Source organism: Micromys minutus (genome assembly GCF_963924665.1).
Source record: "Micromys minutus genome assembly, chromosome: 29".
NCBI lineage: Eukaryota > Metazoa > Chordata > Mammalia > Rodentia > Muridae > Micromys > Micromys minutus.
In genome coordinates this window covers 34846005-34869259 of record NC_137964.1, presented here as the reverse complement: position 1 = coordinate 34869259, position 23255 = coordinate 34846005, and positions in this window count along the sequence as shown.

The following is a 23255-nucleotide window of genomic DNA, read 5'->3' as shown; positions in this document are numbered from 1 at the left end:
CCAGACCTCAGCATTCTTGCCAACATTGGTTATTCTTGGCTTATCAAGACGGTTTACCCAATAATGGTGCGTGTGGCAGCAATGTGCTGTGTTTCCCCACAAACTCTCAAATCCTAGGATGTGTTCCTAATCCTCATTCAGACATTTGTTTTGTCAGACAGCTATTACCTCAACTATCACAGGATGCCTGAGACTGCCAACTTTATAAGGAGACAAAGTTTATATTGCTCAGGTTTGGAGTTTCAACGTCTTTGGCCTCTGGTGGGAGCCCCACCATGTGGTGGGGGCGTTTGTGAGTATGAGTTGTTAGATCCTCGGGAATAAAGTATTAATGTCCTTCTCACAGCCTTCTCCTGGGAACTCATTGAATCAGTCAGCAGTCCGCTCGTGAGATGGACTTCGGATGTGTGTGTGGAAAGGAATCACTGGAGCAAGATGTCCTGCCTTGAGTGCAGATCGCACCATCCAAGGTCTGGGGCTCTGCACAGAATAAGGAACACGGGAAAGGGGAAACAACGAGGGGCAGGGAAGGCTCTTCTTGACCCCCCCATGCTGCTCATAGCAGCTCCTCCCAGACTCAAATCCTCCATCTCAAAGCGCTGCTGCTTAAGGCCATTTACAGTGGGGTAAAATGGTAGATGAACCAAGTTGGGGGAGTCCATCTTGCATTTCTTAGGGTCAGGAAGGAAACAACCCAAAAATAGCTCCAGGAAGTCCCTGAAACTGAGCAAATTTACTGGCCCTGAGAGGCCAGATCAGAAGAGAAGAGAACATGATTTGTATACTGGGCCAGGGGACATGGAGCTCTGATGCTGTTGGGTCATTGTCTGTGATATAGTTGGAACTGTAAAGAGTATATTTCAGCGTAGAAAGTAACACCTGCTCTCAGCTCAACCGTGCCTCCTGCCTCTGGGTGGGCAGACTCCTGGAGGGTAAGTGACTCTTTAGGAGGAGGGCCCTGGTCATGCTCTAGTTTTGGATGGATTTATACACAGAGACAGTGGTGCTGGGGTCTGAGAAGAAGCACCTGGAAGGCAAAAAAGCATCCCCCTGTGGCTGTTCCACCAACAGCCATGGCAGCATTTCCTTCACTGTGGGGTGTCATGTTAGAGTACTCTCCTGTCTGTCTTAAGCCTGGCAGTCATAAGCACCACATCCCAGGATCTCCTTGTGCAATGCCCACTCTGTATTCCCCTCTGATAGGATTTTAGAATCTGGGGAGGGGGCAGCCCCTGCCAGAGAACATTCTGAGAGTCCTTACCCAGAGTCAACCCTTCAAACCCAGCCACATCTGACTTGAGAAACAAACAAAACGAGTGACTTTATCTACACTTCTCTCTCACACATGGCCAGGTTGGCCCCCTGGGACACAGAAGAGCATCCCTGAGTTCGACAGAACAGGACGCTGTAGCAGTCCACCAATCCTCACACCCCGTGCAACAGGAAGTCACCCAGCATCCCGGGGCCGAAAAAGCTCACCGAGGCACAGCGTCTGGGGGAGTTGCTCACCACTCATAGCCGTGGGAGTCACGGTGGTTACTGCTTGTTCTTAAGAATGATATGGTGTGTTGTGCTGGGTTGTGTGTGTGTGTATGTGTGTTTCATGTTCATACTGTGCTGCTTTGCATGTACTGTTCCCTGTATTCCCAACACCCTTCCATCCTTCAGTCCTTTACGAGCTCCTGTGCACATTTCAGCATTTAACGCAGGGCACAGCTTCCCTGTGAGAGTCAAGAAACCATTGAGCCAGCTGAACCTGAAGCTGCCCGCTGTTACATCTGGAGGTGCCCCTAGAGGAGACACAGACAGCTCACAGAGAGCACATGCCTTCTCTTTGGTTTGACTGCCCAGTGAGATTGGACATGGATGTCTCCTTCCAAGGGTCTGTGAAGGCCCAGGGAATAGCACAGCACCTCTGGAATTCCCATCCACACAGTTGGTCTTGATAAATCTCTTCCTAGAACAAAGTTCATTTCCCCGCCCCCTCCCCCAGGAAGAATCCTGGATCCTCGGTGCAGAATAAAGACTCTCGAGGGCTGTCTTTAAAAACAGTAACTCTGGCCTTTTAAGGGGTTCTTGTGACTTTTTCATTGCAACTTACGGAGCAATGGTACCACATGGACTATTTCCCAGAGTGACTCAAAGCTGCTCTGAAGCCCAGCACAACACAAAGATGTGATGGTCAATGTCTTAGTCAGGGTTTCTATTCCTACACAAAACATTATGACCAAGAAGCAAGTTGGGGAGGAAAGGGTTTTTTTCAGCTCACACTTCCACACTGCTGTTCATCACCAAAGGAAGTCAGGACAGGAACTTAAGCAGGTCAGGAAGCAGGAGCTGATGCAGAGGCCATGGAGGGATGTCACTTACTGGCTTGCTTCCCCTGGCTTGCTCAGCCTGCTTTCTTATAGAACCCAGGTCTATCAGCCCAGGGATGGCTCCACCCACAATGAGCTGGGCCCTTCCCCCTTGATCACTAGTTGAGAAAATGCCTTACAGCTGGAACTCATGGAGGCATTTCCTCAACTGAGGCTCCTTCTCTATGATAACTCCAGTTTGTATCAAATTGACACAAAAACAGCCAGTAGAGTCGGACAAGCCTGCACTGTCTATGTCCTGCTTCAAAGTCACTCAACAGCCTTGAACCCAAGAACATCACTGGCTCTTCCCAGACATGTGGCAGAGAGGACAAGAAGAAAGTCTGTAGTTAACAAGCAACAGGACCAGGGTTCAAAACCCTGGAAGGAATTTCTATCCTAAAGGTTGGAGGCTGAGAGATGGGACACAGGTTGCCCAATCAAAGTCATGTGCTTTATAGATGTCAGAGCTTAGAGGACAACCTGCTCTAGTCATCTGTTTCCTCAGGTCCTCTTCAAGTCTGGAGTCCTCCATCTCCATGGGCCCTCCTAGTCTAGGGTCCCCCATCTCCCTGGATCCTCTAGAGTCCCCCATCTACCTAGGCCCTCTAATCTGGGGCTCTGCCATCTTCCTGAACCCTCTAGTCTGGGCCCCCATCTCCCTAGGTCCTCTAGTCTGGGACCCCCATCTCCCTGGGTTCTCTAGTCTAGGGTCCCCCATCTCCCTGAACCCTCTCCTCTGGGATTCCCTCATCTGCTTGAGTCCTCCTAGTCTAGGTTAACCCTTCTCCTGTCATGTGACAATCCACTTTCCTTTGTGGGCGTCAGTGGTATAAGAAAGGTGAAAATGCATCAGGTAGGTTTTCCTGGTCTTGCTGGATGGGACTTTTCCAAGCCCAGCACCTTTCAACTACTCCAACATCAGCCGCCATCAGCAAGAACCTGCGCCCTGCTAATAAATCCAGAGTGTCTCGTCTCTCAAACCACATTATTACCGCTTATAATTTTGATCCTTCATTTGCATACGAAAATTAGTCCTGTGACATGCGTGAATTTTATTTTATTCTTGGACTAATTATAAACAAGAATGCCACGTTATTTACATAACTAATCACCGTTCCTTCTGCTCCTGGTTTTAAAACCGAGGCCGTCCTGCGGCAGTTAACCACGCAGATGAAAACCTACCGTTGAAGTTTAGAAACTTATCCCATTTGCATCTAGCACAAATCCCTCCGAATGGGAGGTGAGCTGCTCCATTTTAATAGAGCTAAATTAGGTTGATCTTAATTTATAGTTAATTTGAATAAATAATTCCTATCCTACCTGAGTCTGTTTTTCAACGGCTCTTTGGAAATGTTTATTAACCTGTAAATCTGCTGCCTTCCTTCGGGGGGATTTTAAGGGCCCTTTAAACTCAGGGCATATGGTATGGAGGGGAACATCTCTGGAAAATCAGTTAGGGACTCCAGGTATAAGATATGAATCATGTGCTGAGTGCCTCTGGGTAAATGCATGCCCCTCTCTGAACTTTGGGTCTCTTAATCATTAAAAGGTTAAGAGTTGGGAATATGGCTCACGTGGTATGAGTTGTCTGGCATGCATGAAGTCCTGTGTCCTATCCCCAGTCCTGCATAAAACCAAACATGGTAGCCTATTCCTGAGATCCCAGCACCGGGAAGGTAGAGGACCAGAGTTCATCCTTAGCTACACAGAAATTTCCATACCAGCATATATACCATATACCGGACTACGGACAACCCTGTCTCAGGCAACGCGGACAAGAGAAGACTTCTGAATTAGATGATCCCTGTCCGCCACCCTCTGATACTCTGAGCATGGGAGAGGGGCGTCTATTTTCTTCCCACCCGGTTTCATTCCTTGTATTCTTGTGGTTGGAATCTTATCTCAACCGACCATGATCCATGTGTTCACTTTCTTGGCCATGACACGAGAAGCTAAAGGAAACCATGCGCTGTGCAGGTACCATGTAGGGTGCACCCTGCTGACAAGTGCGGCTCAGAAGTGTCGGGACAGGACTTGGACAGAGATTCCCACCGCTGATCACGCTGCGGTCAAGACCGGAACCACGTGGTTTGGCTATGTCTGCAGGACCCACTTCAGAGCCCCAAAGACCGGAACTCGCTCACCTCGGAGAGCACTTGAAGCCTTTCCGCACACAGGTCGGCTCTGAGGGTCGGGGAGAGGGTAGGGAGGAAGCTGTTATACGCTGGGTGCAGCTTCTCAATCAGCCCAGACGCTCTGGGGTTGCACTCTGACCTCCCGCTGAGCCTCATCTGAGAGCCATGGGTGCCTCCTTGTGCTGTGGTAATTATGGCAAATTTATGCACCTTTGAATGATACCTCATTCAACCACGACCACCCCCTGCTTCCCACTGAAGCAAAGAGGGTAAGTGTCTCCCTCATATCCCAGCAACCCTCAGCTGCGTGGTGTGAAGCTAGCACGTCTGTGCTAGCTTCCACTATTTAAACTTTCCCAAAAGGGGACCCTGCGACTTTCGCCTCTACTGCACAGTTAGGTAACAGAGACAAGTAGAAAAGCAGAGCCCCCCTGAGACAAGGATGACCAGGCAGCCCACCCCATCTGCCTGGGTTACTTGAGGCCTCATTGCACTATCTCTGCCTGTACACACTTGCATGTCAAGATACCTGTGACAAGTGATTTCATCTCAGCCACAAGGAGAGGTAAGTCACCCAGCCCGAGTTGCCACAGTTAAGAGGGAAAGAACATGATCCTCTTTGTTCCCCCAGTATAGCATCATTCACACAGAGACACACTAATACACATACATTCATATACACATTTACACACAGACACCTCATACACACACTCACAGAGAGGTACATTCAGAGACATACACTCACACACAGAGACATATCTAGAGACACATACACACTCACAGACACACTAACACACACACACACTAACACACACACTCAGACTCATACATTCACACACATACATACTCACACACATACACACGCTCATACATACATTTACACATAGACACACTCATACAGAGACACACTCAGAAACACACACACACACACACACACACACACACACAGACACACACAAGAAACAGGGATCCCTGCAAAGCTGCCATCCCAGCCATCAGGATGCCCAAGCAAGCAGATCTCTGTGTGGTCCAGGCCAGCTGGGGATATATGCTAGACACTGTATCAAAAAAAAAAAAAAAAAAAAAAATGGTGAATCTGCTGTACACAGATGTCAGTGTTGAGTTTGCAAATGTAAACCAAACACAGACCTCTGCCCTCACGAAACTTAGGCTCAGCTATCTTCAGATTTACTCACAGCCTATGGTTATAGTGTGCCCAGCACTGGAGGGAGAGACCGTATCTCTTGAGTATCTGAACATTGTTTAGACTGTAACATCTGGGAGATGCGACTTTGGTGGCATGGCTGTGAGCTTCAGATAACACAGCCTCAGTTAGGGTTTTACTGCTGTGAACAGACATCATGGCCAAAACATCTCTTGTAAGGACAACATTTAATTGGGGCTGGCTTACAGGTTCAGAGGTTCAGTCCATTATCACCAAGGTGGGAGCATGGCAGCGTCCAGGCAGGCATGGTGCAGGAGGAGCTGAGAGTTCTATCTACATCTTCATCTGAAGGCTGCTAGGAGCAAATTGGCTTCAGACAGCTAGAATGAAGGACTTAAAACCCATACCCACAGTGACACAACTCCTCCAACAAGGCCACACGTCCTCCAACAGGGCCACACCTCCTCCAACAGGGCCACACCTCCTCCAATAGGGCCACACCCACTCCAACAGGGCCACACCTCCTCCCACAGGGCCACACCTCCTCCAACAGGGCTACACCTCCTCGAGTAAGACCACACCTTCTAGTGCCACTCTCTGGGCCAAGTATATTCAAACTAACACACACGGGGGCACACACACACACACACACACACACACAGAGAGAGAGAGAGAGAGAGAGAGAAATGTGAACTTAGGACTAGCCAGGCCTGAATGGGACAAGATGGGACTTAAACCCACTATCCTTACCTGGGAAGGGTTTCTCCCTTTGTACCATTAGCCATCTCTTACACTGATACATTAATTTGTTTAATATCACCCCTGTAATAAAGTGAGAGTTCTCTGAGGAGAAGCCATAATGGAGGTATCTTTCTTAACATTTCCATGGGGTGTAACCTGGCACCCCTTCCCAGTCTGCAGGTTGATCACATGGGGATGACTGACTAGTAATTGGGTGTCTGTATCAGGAAGTTGAGTCACAGAGCTCATAAGCCACTGTGGTCTACAGCTTTGTGAGTGACACTCCCTTTGCTTTGTGTTTGTTTGTTTTTTGTGGTTTTTTTTTTTTTTTATCTCATTATCTACTTAGGATTCGGAGCCCAGTGAACAGCCAAGGGCTCCACTCCACACACACAGTAGGAACTGAGACCAAAAGCCAAGACTGGGGCAGTAGGTAGCCTGGTGGCCTGTGACTGTGAGTGACGGGGGGAGGGGCCTTGCATCTCTTGTCCCTGGTCCTGAAAATAGAGACCTGAGACAGAAAGGGGGGGGGGACGCTCACTGTTAACATGGACTTCACATATGAAGTTAGAAAGAATAGTTTTTCTCTGGTGATCCAAACTGCTCCAACTTCTCTCTTCCCCTCTCCTCTTCTATCCCCTCTTTCTCTCACACATACATACTGCACATACTCTGCACATACACCACACACACACACACTGCACGCACACTATACCTGCACACTCTACATATGTATATACACTGTACACACACACTTTGCACATACACACACTGCCCATAAGCACACACACAGTGTATACACACACTCTGTCCACACACATACTGCACACACACTCTCTGCACATATATACAACACACTGCACACACACATACAATGCACACTAAACATACACCATCAACACATACACTGCACACACAGATTCTGCATATACACACTGCACGCACTGCACATACTCTGTCTCTGTGTCTCTGTCTCTGTGTCTCTGTCTCTGTCTCTGTGTCTCTGTCTCTGTCTCTCTGTCTCTCTGTCTCTCTCTCTGTCTCTCTCTCTGTCTCTCTCTCTCTCTCTCTCATACACACACAGCCTTCTGAAGACCAAACATGTCTTCAAGTGTTCCCACTCTGGTACCAGCTTCTGTGTCAGTCAGGGTTTTACTGCTGTGAACAGAGACCATGACTAAGGCAACTCTTATGAAGACAACATTTAGTTAGGGCTGGCTCACAGGTTCAGAGGTTCAGTCCATTATCACCAAGGCAGGAACATGGCAGCATCCAGGCAGGGAGAGCTGAGAATTCTACATCTTCATCCATTGCATCCAGGAAAAGACTGACTCTAGCCAGACTTGAGCATACGTATGAGCTCTAGAAGCCCACCCCCACAGTGACACACTTCCTCTAACAAGGCCACATCTCCTAACAGTGCACTCACTATGGGCCAAGCGTATTCAGATGACCACACTCTACTCCTGGGTCCCCACAAGCTTGTTCAAGCAGGGGCCTACCCTAGCTACAGGGTCCAGGCTTATTAACCCTGAGCAGCCATATTCTCTCTCTCACCCCAGTACAAAGAACTCCCTGGCCTGGAAGTGTACGGGGCTGAGACTCAGTCCTCCACCCACATTCTCAGGCTGTGTGCTGTGGAGAAAAATCTTTCCCACTCTGCCTCTCTGGAACATCCACTCTCTAGTCTGGAGACCGTTATTTCTGAAGGCTACAACCATTTGGGGTGGGGTGAGGTTGAAAGGCCTGTATGCACTCACGTTGTGAGCCCCTCAGAATTCAAATTCATCCTCAACCTCAGACAACTGCTGGTCACCCAGATCTGAATCCCCTGTACCCCGAATTTTCTGCTCTAGCCTCTTGCTCCCCAAAGCAAACTAAAGATTGTCTCCATCTGAAAAGTGCAGGTGGGGACAGGTAATAGCATGCTCAAAGTCACCTGGGAGTAGAGGTGTGGACGGCTGAGTAGCATGTACGACCCGGGATCCATCACACACAAACATAAACTGGTCATGGTGGTCTGCTGGAATACCAGCACCATTGGGAAGGTAGATACAGGAAGATCTGAAGCTCAAGGCCGTCTTCTGCTACATAGTGAATTTGGAGCCAGCCTGGGCTACATAAGACCCATCTTTTAAAAACAAAAATCAGCAGGTGGACTTCAAACTTTAAATCCCAGCACTCAGTCCAAATAACCTACACCAGAATGTCCCCCTGGGGGTCCACTTGAACACACAATCCGCCCTGTTTCGCCCCATTGAGGAGGAGAGACACATACCCAGACTTCCCCAGGACCCCTGGAGTGTCTCTATTAAGACAGCTTCTCCCCAAAGCTGGTGCCCACCACCTCTTTTCTCTCTTTCTGGAATGAGGATGATGCCAAGTTCCGGTCCGCACAGAGACTGAATTCTGGCTTTTGGTAAAAGAGCTTGTTGTGAGCCAGCTGACAGCTGTGGGAGGTGGGCCCCCAACAGTCAGAACATCAACACTAAGGACAGCTTACCCAGGACAGGGTGTGTGGAGTGGGTGGGGTGTATGGGGGTCGAGGGAAGACAGAAGGAATCCTTCCTGGCTGGAACCCCTGTAGTAGTTAGGGTAGCATCTCTGTTAGTTAAATGCCTGTGGTGGTTTATATGAGAAAGATTTCCCCCACGCTTGTGTCTTGGTCTCCAGTTGGGAAAGATTAGGAAGTGTGGCCTTGTTGGAAGAGGTGGGGTAGGGTGTAAGGTTTCAAAAGCCCAGACAAATGAAACCTAGCCTGTCTCTGCCTCGGTCTCTGTCTGTCTCTCTGTGTCTCTGTCTCTGTGTCTCGCTGTCTCTGTGTCTCTATTTCCCCATCTGTCTCTTGCTCTCACACTCTTGCTCCTTTCCCTACTCTCTCCCTCCACCCTCCACCTTCCTCCTTCCCTCCCTCCCTCCCTCCCTCCTTCCCCCTCCCTCCTTTTTAGAAATCAGATAGAAGCTCTTAGCTGCTGCTCCAGCACCATGCCTGCCTGCCTTCTGCCACACTCCCTGCCATAATTCATGGACTAACCCTCTGAAACTGTAAGCAAGACCCCAATTAAATGCTTTCCTTTGTAAGTTAGCTTGGTCACAGGGTCTCTTCACAGCAATAGAACACTGGCTAAGACGGCACCAGACAGGAGCAGCTCACAGTTCAGAGCCCCGGTGTGGGAGGCAGGCTGGCCTCAGGAGATGGTGGTGAACCCTCATAGCACAGCAGATGGAAAACAGACAATACAGGACCAAACCCAGCCAGGTACACCCTTCAGAAAAGGTCCATCCCTGGTGACCCGCCAGGTCCCAGAACCTTCAAACTGGTGCCAGGGCTCAGAGACTGAGTTCAAAACTTGAACTTGAGGGGAAAATGTTCATGTTCAAAGCTTAACATCCTCATAAGAAAAGAGAAAGCCACCCACCCTGTCTGTATCTGAGCCCAGCCAAAGAGACATCCCTTGGAGTTTGTATTAAGTCTCAGAGCTGGAAGTAACTGGGAGGGTCCCAGTGAAAGTCACCATTGCATCCCCCAGGCCGCCGTCAACCCTAACCAGAACAAGTTTGCTTTAGCTGAACAAAGATCCAAATCCCCAAAGCTGTACTTCCTCTAGCTCTTCTCAGCCGTGGGTTATAGCCCCTTTAGGGGTCTAGCGGTCCTTTCTCAGGGGTCACCTAAGACCATCGGAAGTAATTCTGTGGTTGGGGGTCACCGCAAGGTGAGAAACTGTTTTAAGGGGTCTCAAAGTTGCTCTACACAGCCCTGGGTACAGTGAAGGTGGCGGTGGTAGCCCCTGGCTTCCAAGGTCGTGCTGATGTCTCTCACACTGCTTCTTCTAGGGTTGAAGCTTGACCACTTCTTTGCTTCTTCAGTTGTTTCTTGTAAAGATCCAACTCTGACACACCAGGGAGGTAACTGGAACGTCATGTCTGTTTTCTCCTATGACCGCCCCAAACGCCCATGTTTATACCTCAGAAAGCCATTGAATGAGGAGTCTGGATTTTGAATGCCCTCTGTGCAGAAACCATAAACCTGAGGAGCGGCAGATGTGTGACAGCCACGTGGCTCACCACCCCATCACACTGCCCCTCCCACAAGCATGGACCGTTATTATGTGTCTATTAAAAGTGTGTAAAGAGGATGTGGTGGCACTTCAGCACGTGCCTTGTAAGCATCGGTATCAGAGTTTAACCCCCCAAACCCTGGCAAAACAGCCAGGCATGCCACACACACCAGTAATCCCAGGGTTGGGAGGTAGAGCCAGGAGACTGTCTGACCCAGGTAATCCAGCCTAATCAGGTAGCCCTGGGGTCAATCAGAGACCCTCTGTCAAAAGACAAGGTGGATGTGAAGAACATCTAAGGTTGACCTCTGGTCCCACATAAATGGGCACACGTGCACTTACATAAAACATGCATGCACAGACAGGCATATCTATGTACATATTCTCATATAGATGTACACATATACATGTGCCCACATACACACAAGTGCACATACACACATGCACACATACATACATGCACACATACACACATGCACACATATATACATGCATACATGCACACACATGCACACATACACACATGCACACACATACACACATGCACACATACACACATGCACACACATACCTGTGCATAATACAGCTATGTACAAAGGCACAGAAAATGTTAAACCCATCTGAAGTCAGGAGTGTTAGCTTGCTACCAAATGAGAGAAAGCTAAATGACTTCCTCTCCTTCCTCCTTCTACAGTTAAGCAGAAAACCTGGACCCAGTCCTATTGCAGTTCACTCTGGGAAACCAACATGCTGTTGGGCTCTCTTACTGAGCATACTTGTGGGGTTCCTCACAGGAGTGTGGGCACCCCTCTCTCACTGGTAGTATCTGGAGAGCTGGGCAAAAGGGATGAGAGCCTCTCTGGAGTCGATGGTGTGTCCAGGACTAGTCATATAGTATGTGTGTGAAACAGCAGGCTGAGTTCATACCCGCGGGTGGGACAGAACCCTAGAAGCTGAGGTGTGAACAGTGCAGTGACCAGGTGGTGGTGACAATGAGCCAGTTCTAGAGAAAGGACACGTGAGTGGAGACTGGCTGGTCACTGGTCACACTGGGGGTTCTGGGTGTACAAATGCTTGGAGTGAGACCTGGTAGGTGAGAGACGGAGCCGTCCCGTGCCCAGGCAGGACATTCAGAGGGAGGTTCTCAGGTGAATCCTGAAGACAGTGAATTTGAAGACATGAAGAGGCCTAAATGTGGAGTTGGGCCAAGAAGGAGGTCTCGGGAGGGAAGAAGGGCCAGAGACAAGGTTGGAAGAGCAGAAACTCAGGCCTTCAGGAGGGAGCACACAGATAGAAGAGAAGCCAGTCCCTGGGGGCAGAATGCAGATAGGACAGGGACACTGGAAAGCTGGTGCCTGCTCTCTATGGCCCCTTAGCGTCAGGTCTTGTTTCAAAACCTGCTCACAAACAAGGCTTTAGCAGGTTCCCTTTAGCAAAGGCTCGAGGCGCTGTTACCGTCCTCTACAGAAAGAGCACTACAGAAAACAACGAGTTACCCATCACCAGAGCGTGCACTTGAATGGTTATCTCCAGTTACAAGACAACTACTTTTGGACCTTATTAAATGTTTATTTAGAAAAAGCAAAAATGTGTTTAGAGTTAGTAGGACCTTTACAAAGCAGGAAACTGAGGCTGGAGACTTGCCCAGGGTCACCAAAGTCTCATGAGGAAGATAGCAGTGTGGTATGTGGCAGGTATGTTCTGCATGAGGGATACTGCTTGATCTCACAGCAATGCGGAGGGATGGCCTTGTCTTAGTCCACCAAGACGCTATAACCAAGCGACTGACACTGGGCACTGTGCAGTGCTGATGGCTCCAAAGTCCAAACCGCACAGTGCTGTGTTCTGGCTGCATCTCAACATGGCAGATGGTATCACATGTGCCTGGCTATGATCCCAGAATAGCAGACGGAGACCTGTGTGCTACACACACACACACACACACACACACACACACACACACACACACACACTAGGCAGGGACAGGCTCACTCTTGAGAAGGAATCTACTGCCGTGAGCCCCTACTCCCCAAAGCCAGCATTAGTCCCCTCCCAAGACAGTCCTGGAGATCACCTCCAACTAGACCCCACCTCTTGAAGAAGTCTCCATGTGTGAACCACTAGGGACAGACTACATCCAAACTTTAGCAGCTGCTGTCAGTTTTCTCTGTCAAAGAAAACTGAGGGAGAGAAGCAAGTACAGACAGTGTCATGCACGAGGAAGAGCCTGGGGTCGATTTGCTCAATACATATACAACATTTTGTTGGTGGTTTTAACGATGGCAGCGACAGCCCTCGAAGGCTGCTTGCTGACTGACAGCACCCAGGCGCAGAAACAGACTCTGCTGCTGCACTCTTCTGTAGGGTGGAACCTGGCTTCAAGCAAGATCCTTGGGCACCAAGCTCAGTGTGCTTAATGGCTCCTGGAGATGGCAGTCCCACCCAAGTTCAGCCAGCCGAGATCTGCGTGTAGAAAGGCAGTCAGCCTGCGCACCATCCTGGCACGCTGCAACCCTCCCAAGTTTGCTCCTCCATCCGTCTTTGCAAGTGCGCTTTCCGCTCGTGTGAATGAAACCCACTAAGTGGCATAGTGGCGGCTCTAATTATAGGCTCCTCAGCCCGAGCCAAGAGGAAGTCAGTTAATGTACACTTGAGTGGATTTCAAATCAGATTTTGTGAGTCCCCAGCAGGAGGAAAGCGAGCCAAATTCTCCTCCAAAACAGCGTGGCGGGAAGAGCTGGCACCCAGAGACTTCTCTGCTCCTGGCTGCTGGAGCAGGTGCCACGGCTTTCCAGGCAGCGCGCAGCAACCCCGGCTGTGCCTTTCCCCTGGCCCAGGCCTTTTCCAGGAGCTGGGAAGATGGAGGGAGGGGAAAGCCATTGGAGATGTAGGCGATCCCCTGGAAACTCCAGCAGCTGCTGCTGAGCCTGGCCCAGCCTCCTCCCACTCTCTCAAGCTTCTGTGGGGTCCACCAGGGATTCCTCAAGGGGCCACAGCGCTGATCCTACAGATGTTCCGTATTTGTCCTTGGCGTACTCTGCTGCACCGAAAGGTAGGACAAGATATGGGTATGGCTCACAGCTCCAACCGGAAGCAAGCCATTCTCACGTGCCCTTGTCCTATAGTGAGAAGGGACAACAAGCCAGTCCAGAGTTGAGTATTCAGGAAGACTTCCTGGAGAGGACGCACTTGCTCCTCAATGCCTTGTTTGGGCCAGGCTGTTTTCACATACAACCCAAGGGCACCGCCATCCCCAGTGAGATGGGTCCTAACACATCCATCATTAATGAAGAAGATGCCATATAGACACGCCCACAGGCTAATCTGATGGAGGCATTTTCTCAATAGCGGTTCTTCTTCCTGGATAACTTTGTGCCGAGTTGCAAAAACAGCATACATAGGAAGCAGAGGGGAAGGGAAGAGAAAAAGAAAGAAAGAAAGAAAGAAAGAAAGAAAGAAAGAAAGAAAGAAAGAAAGAAAGGAAGGAAGGAAGGAAGGAAGGAAGGAAGGAATGAAGGAAGGAAGAAAGAAAGGAAGAAAGAAAGGAGAGGAAACAGAGGGAAGGGCTGAAAATTCACAGACTTTGGTGGAACCAAAATAGACTTGTGAATTGTTTTTATCATCACCATCACCACCATCATTATGTGTGTTCACATAGCTGCACACATGACACTCGGCTGCATGTGTGACAGAGGACAGCCACATGGAGTGAGTTCTCATCTCCGCAGAGGCTCTGAGAATCGAGTTTCCGCCACCAGGCTTCAAGGCAGTGTCTACACACCGAGCCATCTCACCGACCCCAGGCACGTGGTTTTAAACATAGTGGGAATCCCGTCAAAGCTGGTCCTAGAGCACTGATAACAAATGTTCTACAGTACAGGACTGTGTAGGAAGTTCTCCATTCTGTAGCTCCTGTCAGATACTGTGCCAACAGTCACACGGAAGTAAGGAATGCAATCCCTGATGGTCCAAGCCTTCGACACACTGAAAACAGGCTGGGGAAATGGGAAGTTCCTATGTTGCCTATGCCTAAGACAATCCCCTTCAGCCTTATGGGAGGGGCCAGGTACAGCCACTCCTGGCTTTCTGGCTCCTGTGCCTGCCAGCTGCCTTTTGATAGACAGCCATGTGTACTATCCCCTAAAGGAATGCACTGGATGTGACCAGAGTCTCTTGGTGCAGATGGGACATCCCTAGCCATGACCCAAGCTTCCTAGCTGTAGCCTCAGCAGGAAGAATGAAGGCTACAATGTAGCATGCTGCTCTCCCAGGGTTCCCTGTAACAAACTATTCTTGGGGAGACACAGCATACACATCTGCTCACCACAGACCAAAGTATGGACATCACCGAAGTCCAACCTGATGAACCAAAGAGTTCTACTTATACCTTATATATGTATATTATGTATATGTATGTATCTGTATGTAAATGTATCTATACTTATACTTACCAATGGGATTACCTCCAGGAGCAGAAAGGACAACTGTATCATCAAAGCCTACCCCAACATGGATAACAGCTCACAAAGCTGGGGATCTGGAGCACACTGCACACACAGCCTGCAGGCAGTTCAACAGGTTGGAGTGTTCTTTCCAGGTGCCTCAGTTGCTCTAAATCTCTTCTGGGCATCTTAGCTCGTCTGGGCTTCTTCCAGGAAGCTGGTCTGGTCTTAGGGTCTTAGGGTCCTCACAGCTTGCTTCTGTTCTTCTGATGGGAACTACTGGCTTTTATTGTTTACTCTGGTGGAGAAGGGTAATGAATGTATTCAGTTTCAGGGACTTCCTGGAGCTATTTTGGGTTTGCTACTTTCTGCTTAAGGAGCTTCCTGCAGGATGGAACATTTCAGCTGTTAAACCACCCTGGGCAGCAGTCAGAGATGCAAAGATATAAGCCTCCCTACTTTACCATGTTTGCCCACTCCCTGTGGCTGCTGCAGCCTTGGGGTGAGAAGGAGTCTAGGCCCTGGTTAAGAAGTCAGGTTTTGAGATGCCTTTGCTCTCCTTTTCATGTTGGAGAGCCCTCTCTTGATTGGTCTTTATGGCATATATAATTTGCATATATGCACTCAGATAGTCAAAACCCAGTTGCACTTATATAAGCCCAAACTTCCTGTGTAAAATGGAACAGGTCCCCAGAGCCTATGACACTGTCTGCCCAGTGACCAAGGGACTGTGACCATGGTGTTGAGGGTGTCAAGGTGACTCTGTTTACCAGGTAGAGCCGGAGAACAATATAGCACCTGTCAGGGTCAGGTAAGTGAGGAGATGGTAGAGAGGGAAGGAAGGGGTCAGAAGAAGTCCTGTGCCAGCATGGAAGGCTCAGTGGGGAAGCCGAAGTACTCGTCAGCAGGGACCACTCATCTGGCATTAGAAGGCTCTGGTTTCAACTCCCATGCAGTATCAATAAAGGGGCTACAGGCCAAAGAATGTACAGAGCTTCTAGAAGCTGGGAGAAGCCAAGACAAAGACTCTGACACACACACCACCTCCACAAGCATCCAAAAGCAGAGGACATACACAAGATGCATTCTCTCCCAAGAAGCTCTTACAAATGGGACAGCTCAGAACTAGCCCCTCTGGGTATCTTTCAAGTGGACCTCACAACAGGCTCCATGAGGAGGTGTCATCCTTTGGGTCCATAGGTGAGAACCTGGTGCTTCTCTCATGCAAAAAGCCACCAATCAATACAGGGCTAGAAGCCAAGGACACCTGGATTTGAGGGTCTCTGACCTGAGAAATGTGGCCCCAAACACAGTAACATTGGTGGTACATGTTGAAAGGTTTGATAAGGATTCAGGGGAGAGGGAGAGGAGCAGAAGAATGGGGAGGAGGAGGAGGAAGAGGAGGAGGAGGAACTGGAGACGGGGAGCACCAGGAAAATGGGGAGGAGGAAGAAGAGGAGGAGCCCAGCAGCCTGCCATGCCTGCTCAACCGTCTCCACTCACACTGTGGGATGAGGTGAAAGATCACAAGCGATCTGGGGTTGGAGCCACCCATTGATGACCTTCTATGTCACCCTTTTCCTCTTCTGTGCTCGTCTTACTGGCTGAACTCCACTCTAGCCAACAGGCATGAGACTGTTGCTGTGGTCCTGGCAGGGCTACCTCAGGGTTGTGAGGGATGAGATGCCTGGTGGGCTCATGGGATATATCCCTTACAGATCCACATTCCTGCCTGAAGCCAGAAGCTCCATCTACACACAGGCTTCAGTCATTTTCCAGGGTACCCTCCTGTCTCTCAACGCCCCTTGCTTACGCTGCTCTCAGCCATTCCCACCTCTGAGAGAAGCATCTCTCAGATCAGCATAAGGCCATTGCCTTCTTCTACCCTTCTGTACCTTACCAGGGGTGTGAGAGAGACCACACCTGTGGCCCCAGATGTGGGGGAGGCTCTCCACTCACGCAGCAAACCACCACGTTCTCACCTACGGACCCAAAGGATGAGAGCCCCTTCTGGAGCCTGTTGTGAGGGGTACTCACAGAGGTAACTCCTGAACTGTCCTGCTTGGGAGAGCCACTTAGGAGAAAACACATCCTGTGTGTGCCCTCAGCTTCCAGTGCCTGGTGAACCCTCAAATGGTGAACAAGTAAATGAAGGAATTAATGAATAAGTGAGTGCGTGGGTGAATGAATGATAAGTAAATGAATGAATGAATGAATGAATGGGGAAAACAGATTAGTGAATGAGTGAAAATAGACGTCGAAATGGAGCAGGTATGTGGCCTACTGAGTCCCTCCAGTCAGGGTGACCCACCACGGAAGCCCAGACCAAGGTCGCAGCAGGCAGGGGTTGACAATGAGCCCTGTGGTCTGAGATGGCGGGCGGCAGCAGGTGGGGGCCGCAGCCCAGCTCATTGGAGATGCAGAGAGAATCCACTGCCTGCGCTGGCAGCTAGCGCGCCCGGGAAAAGACAAGAAAAATGAAGCCACCGCAATCTCATTTTCTGAGGCCTGCGAGTCAGCCAGGAAATGGCTATTATTCCGCCGCACTGTCGGTATTAAGTTATTTCCCCCGCACTAAATACGGGAACGTTCATGAATATCTATTGAGTCCCAGGTACAGACCCCTCCCGGCTCGGAGGCTGCCGCTCTGCCTTGACTCCTGCAACAACACCCCTCAATCTCACCCTGAAGTGAGAGACAATAGTATTTTAAATTGCTTAATAAATCTCTGGATTGATGCCCCCGAAAGACCCGGGAACTTCGTCTCCATTACGCGAATAAAAGGGATCACATTTTAACCAGTGCCAGGCTAGGAGTTCGGGGGAGTGGCTTGCGGCAGCCCTTCTGCCTGAGGGAGAGCAGGGTAAGGTCCTGCACCCTGGACCCCATCTGGACATCTTGGCCACTTTAGTCACAAGGGCTCTGTGCACAGGCATTTATTTCCCTAGGTGCCCTTTGAAAGTGTAGCTGGCAGGAATGTGCGTGGGCTGGGCAGTACCCACTACATGGCAGCCAGAGCCCAGGCAGAGATTGTGACACCATCTACAGGTGTCACTATTTTATCCCTCCTGCCACCAGTACCCACCTAGAATCCCTCCAAAGGCCCAAAGCAGGGGTTCTGGAATAAGGCTAGGGATATAACACCCTAATGTGCCCTGGTTTGCACAGCGTTCCCAGAGAGCTCAACACAGTCTACACACTGTTCAGGAAGCAGAGGCTGAAAAGATGCGGGGTAACCCTGAGAAGACGTGCCATCACAGGGCTGTCTGAGGTTCAGAAGTAGGAAGACAGAATATGAAGCAACCTGAGGTGGTCATAATAGCCAAGTAAGGGGTCACTGCCGTCTACCACCTGTCCCCAAAGCCAGGTCCTACCTTCAGGTCACTTGGCATCTGTCCGATCAACATCGCCAGTGACGCTGTGGCCACTGACACCGTTTCCCACATCCCAGAATCCTGCTGCTTCCTTCTCTGCAACCCCTACTGGTTCAGCACTCCTTCATCATGCGCAGCCTGCTCACACGTCAAAGTGATGGTCAGGAGAGGAGTTCAGAAAGCCTACCCTACCCACGTAGCGGTAGTTAGTTAAACCGCTTTGTATTCCTGATGGGTTGCCCAAGAGCTATGTGGATTTGAGAATGAAGGACATGCGCATGCGTGCACACACACACACATCACACATAAATCACACACATGTCACACACACATATCATATAGATCACACACATATACACACACATCACACACACATCACACACACACATCACACACACACACATCACACACACACACATCACACACACACATTACACACATCACACACATATACACACACATCACACATCACACACAAATCACACACACACATCACACACACACATACACACACATACCACACACACATATACACACACATCACACACACACATCACACACACACACATCACACACATATACACACACATAACAAATCACACACAACAAATCACACACATCACACACACACATACACACACATATCACACACACATCACATACACACACACATCACACACACACACACACATATCACACACACATCACACACACATGGGGGGCAGTTAATTTTGATATGCCTTGACTAGCTCAGTGGCTGGACATTTTTAATCCTTCAGACTTCTAGCAAACACTCTCCTCTGGTAATCCTGAGTTAACAACTTTTAAAATCTAGGTTTCATCTCTGCTACCCCAAACACAATCAGGGGAAATAGCCCATGTGGCCATTTTCCCTGATTCTCACTTGTCGGTGGGCCTTTAGGCCTGGTCTTTCTTCTTCCCTGTCATGGCAATCATCCTTCCTTCCTTCCTCTCTCCCAGTCCCTAGTCTGAGCAAATCTAATGTCCTGCCTTAGTCCAGACTAAATCTGCCCAGCTCTTTACTGATCAATCTAAAGACAATTAGAGACAAGGACCTTTAGCTTTTGGATACACAGATTTCTGATTTGGGGGGCTGGATTAATTCAAAGCATTAGAATCAATCCCCAACATCTCACCTTTTCTGTCCAAATTTTTAAGAAAGGCTCTTCTCTTAGACATGAATTGAGCGTAACCATAACAATTGTGTGAGTTACAAAGTGTGATATAAATGAACATTCAATCCTTCATGTTTGTCGTCACTTCGATAAAGTCCTCGATCACCTATCCCAACTTAAAGAGTTAAAATTCTATCCCTGAATTATGTTCTAATTTCCCTACCCACCCAGGGTGCCAGTGCACCACAAGACTGATGTTTATTAAGATGTGTTTTGGATGCTGTCAATGGCTCCAGGGCTCTGTGCATGTTAAACACAAGCTCTGTCCCTGAGCCCCACCCTCAGACTCCAGATCTCATCCATTTCCAAACCTCAGGACAGGAATTCTTCAGTCCCTTTTGACACCAGCTCCCAGGGGAGGACCAGTTAACTTTTACTCCTCTATTGTGATAGGCACATTACAAGATCACCTTGTACCTGCGTGGGCCGTGGCTTAGTCAGGGTTTCTATTCCTGCATAAAACATCATGACCAAGAAGCAAACTGAAGAGGAAAGGGTTAATTCAGCTCACACTTCCACATTGCTGTTCATAACCAAAGGAAGTCAGGACAGGAACTCACACAGGACAGGAACTTGTAGGCAGGAGCTGATGCAGAGGCCATGGTGGGGCGGGTGCTGTTTACTGGCTTGCTTCCCCTGACTTACTCAGCTTGATTTCTTATAGAACCTAGGTCTACCAGCCCAGGGATGGTTCTGCCCACAGTGGGCCCTCCCACCATTGATCACTAATAAAGAAAAGGCCTTACAGCTGGATTTATCTCATGGAGGCATTTCCTCATGGGAGGCTCCTTTCTCTGTGATAACTCCAGCTTGTGTCAAGTGAACACACAAAACTAGCCAATACAGGCATTCACCTCACATACTGCAAGAAGTCTCTCCCACCCATCCAATCAGGGCCTCCTAACCAAAACAGGAACGTGCCACCATGAACATCCACCTTAAGGATCTGATTATTTTTTCAGATTTTCTTCAAGAATCTCAGCAATCTTCAGTCAAGAAAGCCCAGGCTAGTCCACCAGAGGGCCCTAGGCCTTGAGCCCAGTGACTTCTGTTACTTCTTTCAGTAGCTGACAACCACAGAGTGTGAGGAAGGCTGAAAAGATGCTGGAGTGGCCCTGGGTGGGGGTTGGACTGGCCAGGAATAACCAACACATCAGCTCATCTGAGTAAAACCAGACACAACCAGCCAAGCCCAGTCCAGAACCATCAGCAAAGTAGGTTTAAGTCTCCTGTGAAAGGGCTGCCTGCTAGCCTCTCTTACGGCTGTAGGCAGTGACTGCTGCGTTCTTTCTGCTGAGATCTCTCCCACATACAGTGCTAGGAACAACCTGGATCCCGGAATAACACAGCTCTGCCTAAGCAAGAGGAAGGAAGGTCACCCCGAGCCCAAGTAGCACATGAGATGGAAGAGCCATATGCCCCTGGGTGCTTCTAGAAAAATCTCAGTCTGGGAAGGCCTGGGCCAGAATGCTCAACTCCATCTGGGGAAGAAAGCCAGATACATCATTCTTTTGGACAAGTTTTTTTTTTTTTTTTTTTTTTTTTTTTTTTTTTTTTTTTTTTGCATAATTGACGATTCTTGGCCAATCCTCCCATTCTGTCACTCATGTTCCTTCAAGACAGCTCGAGGTGACGTCCCCAAAAAGAGAATGCCAAAAGGACCTCTGCTCCTTACCCTTAAATATTCCACTTGATATAAATCCCCCAAGGACGCCTCTCAGCTCTAAGCACCAGGGGAATAGGAGGGGCATTCTCTCCGAGCTGCTTAGAGCTCACACTTCCCAGTTTTGTATTAAAATGTCCTCGGTTCCCCATAATTTATAAACAACCCTGGAACTAAAAGGGGCGGCTTTGTCCCTGTTGTTCTCAAAGACAGAAATAAAACCTCCACAGTCAGAAAGGAAGTGGCCAGGCATGGAGGAAACGTCCTGATTTGGAGGAGTTTAAAAAGAGGAAGCAGACATACTTCTGACATGGGTGGCTTGTGTCAGGTTTCTCCCACCTACAGAGTGCAAATCTCCAGACTGTGCCCCTTGTTCATTGGGAGAAAGCCACATGAGAGGTCAAGAGAGCTGAGCAGGTAAAACACAGGTCTAGACTTTATTTTAGCATGGTGGAATCAAACATTCTTACCACCTACAGTCACCACAAATGATCCCCCCCACCCCTCCTAACCCCCAACCCTCCCCCTACACCTTGACTCCTCCCCCTCTTAGCACAACACTGACAAAGACTCTGCTGCTAGGAATGGGGTGGAAGGAAGGGTAAAGTGAACTGGCTGAGGCCAACAGAAGAGCTGGGCTCACCTACTGTGATACTCTGTATGACATAGGGTAATACCTCCTTCCTCTGCCTCTTTTCCCAGTTCCAAAGTGGAAATGGCCTTGGCTTCCCCCAAGGTTAGAACAACACAGCTCACATCCCCAGAGTTCACCAACAGAAGTCACTCCATCCTCACTGCCCAGCCAGTGGCACAGAGTCACACACGGGAGAGGCAGGAAAGAGGGGTGAGAAGGCAGCAGTTACCCCTGCCTTTCACCTCCAGGTGTGTGCCTCTTTGCAGCCAGATGTGGCATCCAGGAGGCATCCAGAGCCCTTGTCCCTGGGAAGGGCCCACACTCAGCTTAGGTGTGAAATCAACTCAGCATGGAAACAAAGTTCAAAGGCCACACTGTGAAGTGGCTCAGTGGTAAAGGTGGCTGAGTCTGGTGTTCAGAATTCAGAGCTTAGGGACTGTGTGGGGCAGGAGAGGCTGGCTTAGGGACTGTGTGGGGCAGGAGAGGCTGGCTTAGGGACTGTGTGGGGCAGGAGAGGCTGGCTTAGGGACTGTGTGGGGCAGGAGAGGCTGGCTTAGGGACCGTGTGAGGCAGGAGAGGCTGGCTTAGGGACTGTGTGGGGCAGGAGAGGCTGGCTTAGGGACCGTGTGGGGCAGGAGAAGCTGGCTTAGGGACTGTGTGGGGCAGGAGAAAACAGACTGCTCAAGGTTAAAAGCCTGATGGTCATCCCTCAAGATGGGTCTCTCTTAAACTAAACACTATGTGCTGGTCAAACTAAAAATATATTAAATTAACTTCCTCTGTTTCCTTCCTACGAAGTCTGTGACTGGCCTGTGGCTCATGTGTAGCCACTGGCCCTGATCTGCTAAACTGAACAAAACAAAGAGAAACACCACACAACTTGGTTCTGAGCTCCACCATCATTCCACCCCACCCCCAAATGTGAACCTAGGCCAGCGGCAGGCCTTCTTCTAGCCTCAGTTTCTCCATCTGTGCAATGGGGATTCTTCCCTGAGGAGAGCCACCATGGCTAAATATTTACAGTGTCTTACCTCCATTGAATGCCCAGCAATAGAACACTTCATCATGGAGGTACAACCACAATCCAGTCCTGTAGGATTAAAGATGAAAGCATCCTGTTGGGCGTAGTTTTTGATACTGTGCCTGTGCGTTACCAGCCCCCACCCAGCTTCCCTTGAATTCACGGATAAAAGACACTCAAAGTTGTTCAGTTTCAACTTGCCTTTGGACACAATTGCTGTACGCAAGTGTCTCCCACCTGGAAAACATGTCCTAATCAATATTCTTATCTCTGCACCTCCCACCTTTCCTGAACTTTAGTGGCTCAGATACATCTAGTTCCTGCTAAACACCCCTGACTACCCACCTGTAGGAGCAGACACAGGCCCTCACTCCTCTGAGACCTCACATGGCTGCTTGGCTTTTCTCTCTCCAAAGCATGGAGAACCTCTCTCCTCCCTCACATCTGTCTCTTTTTCCTCCAGGGA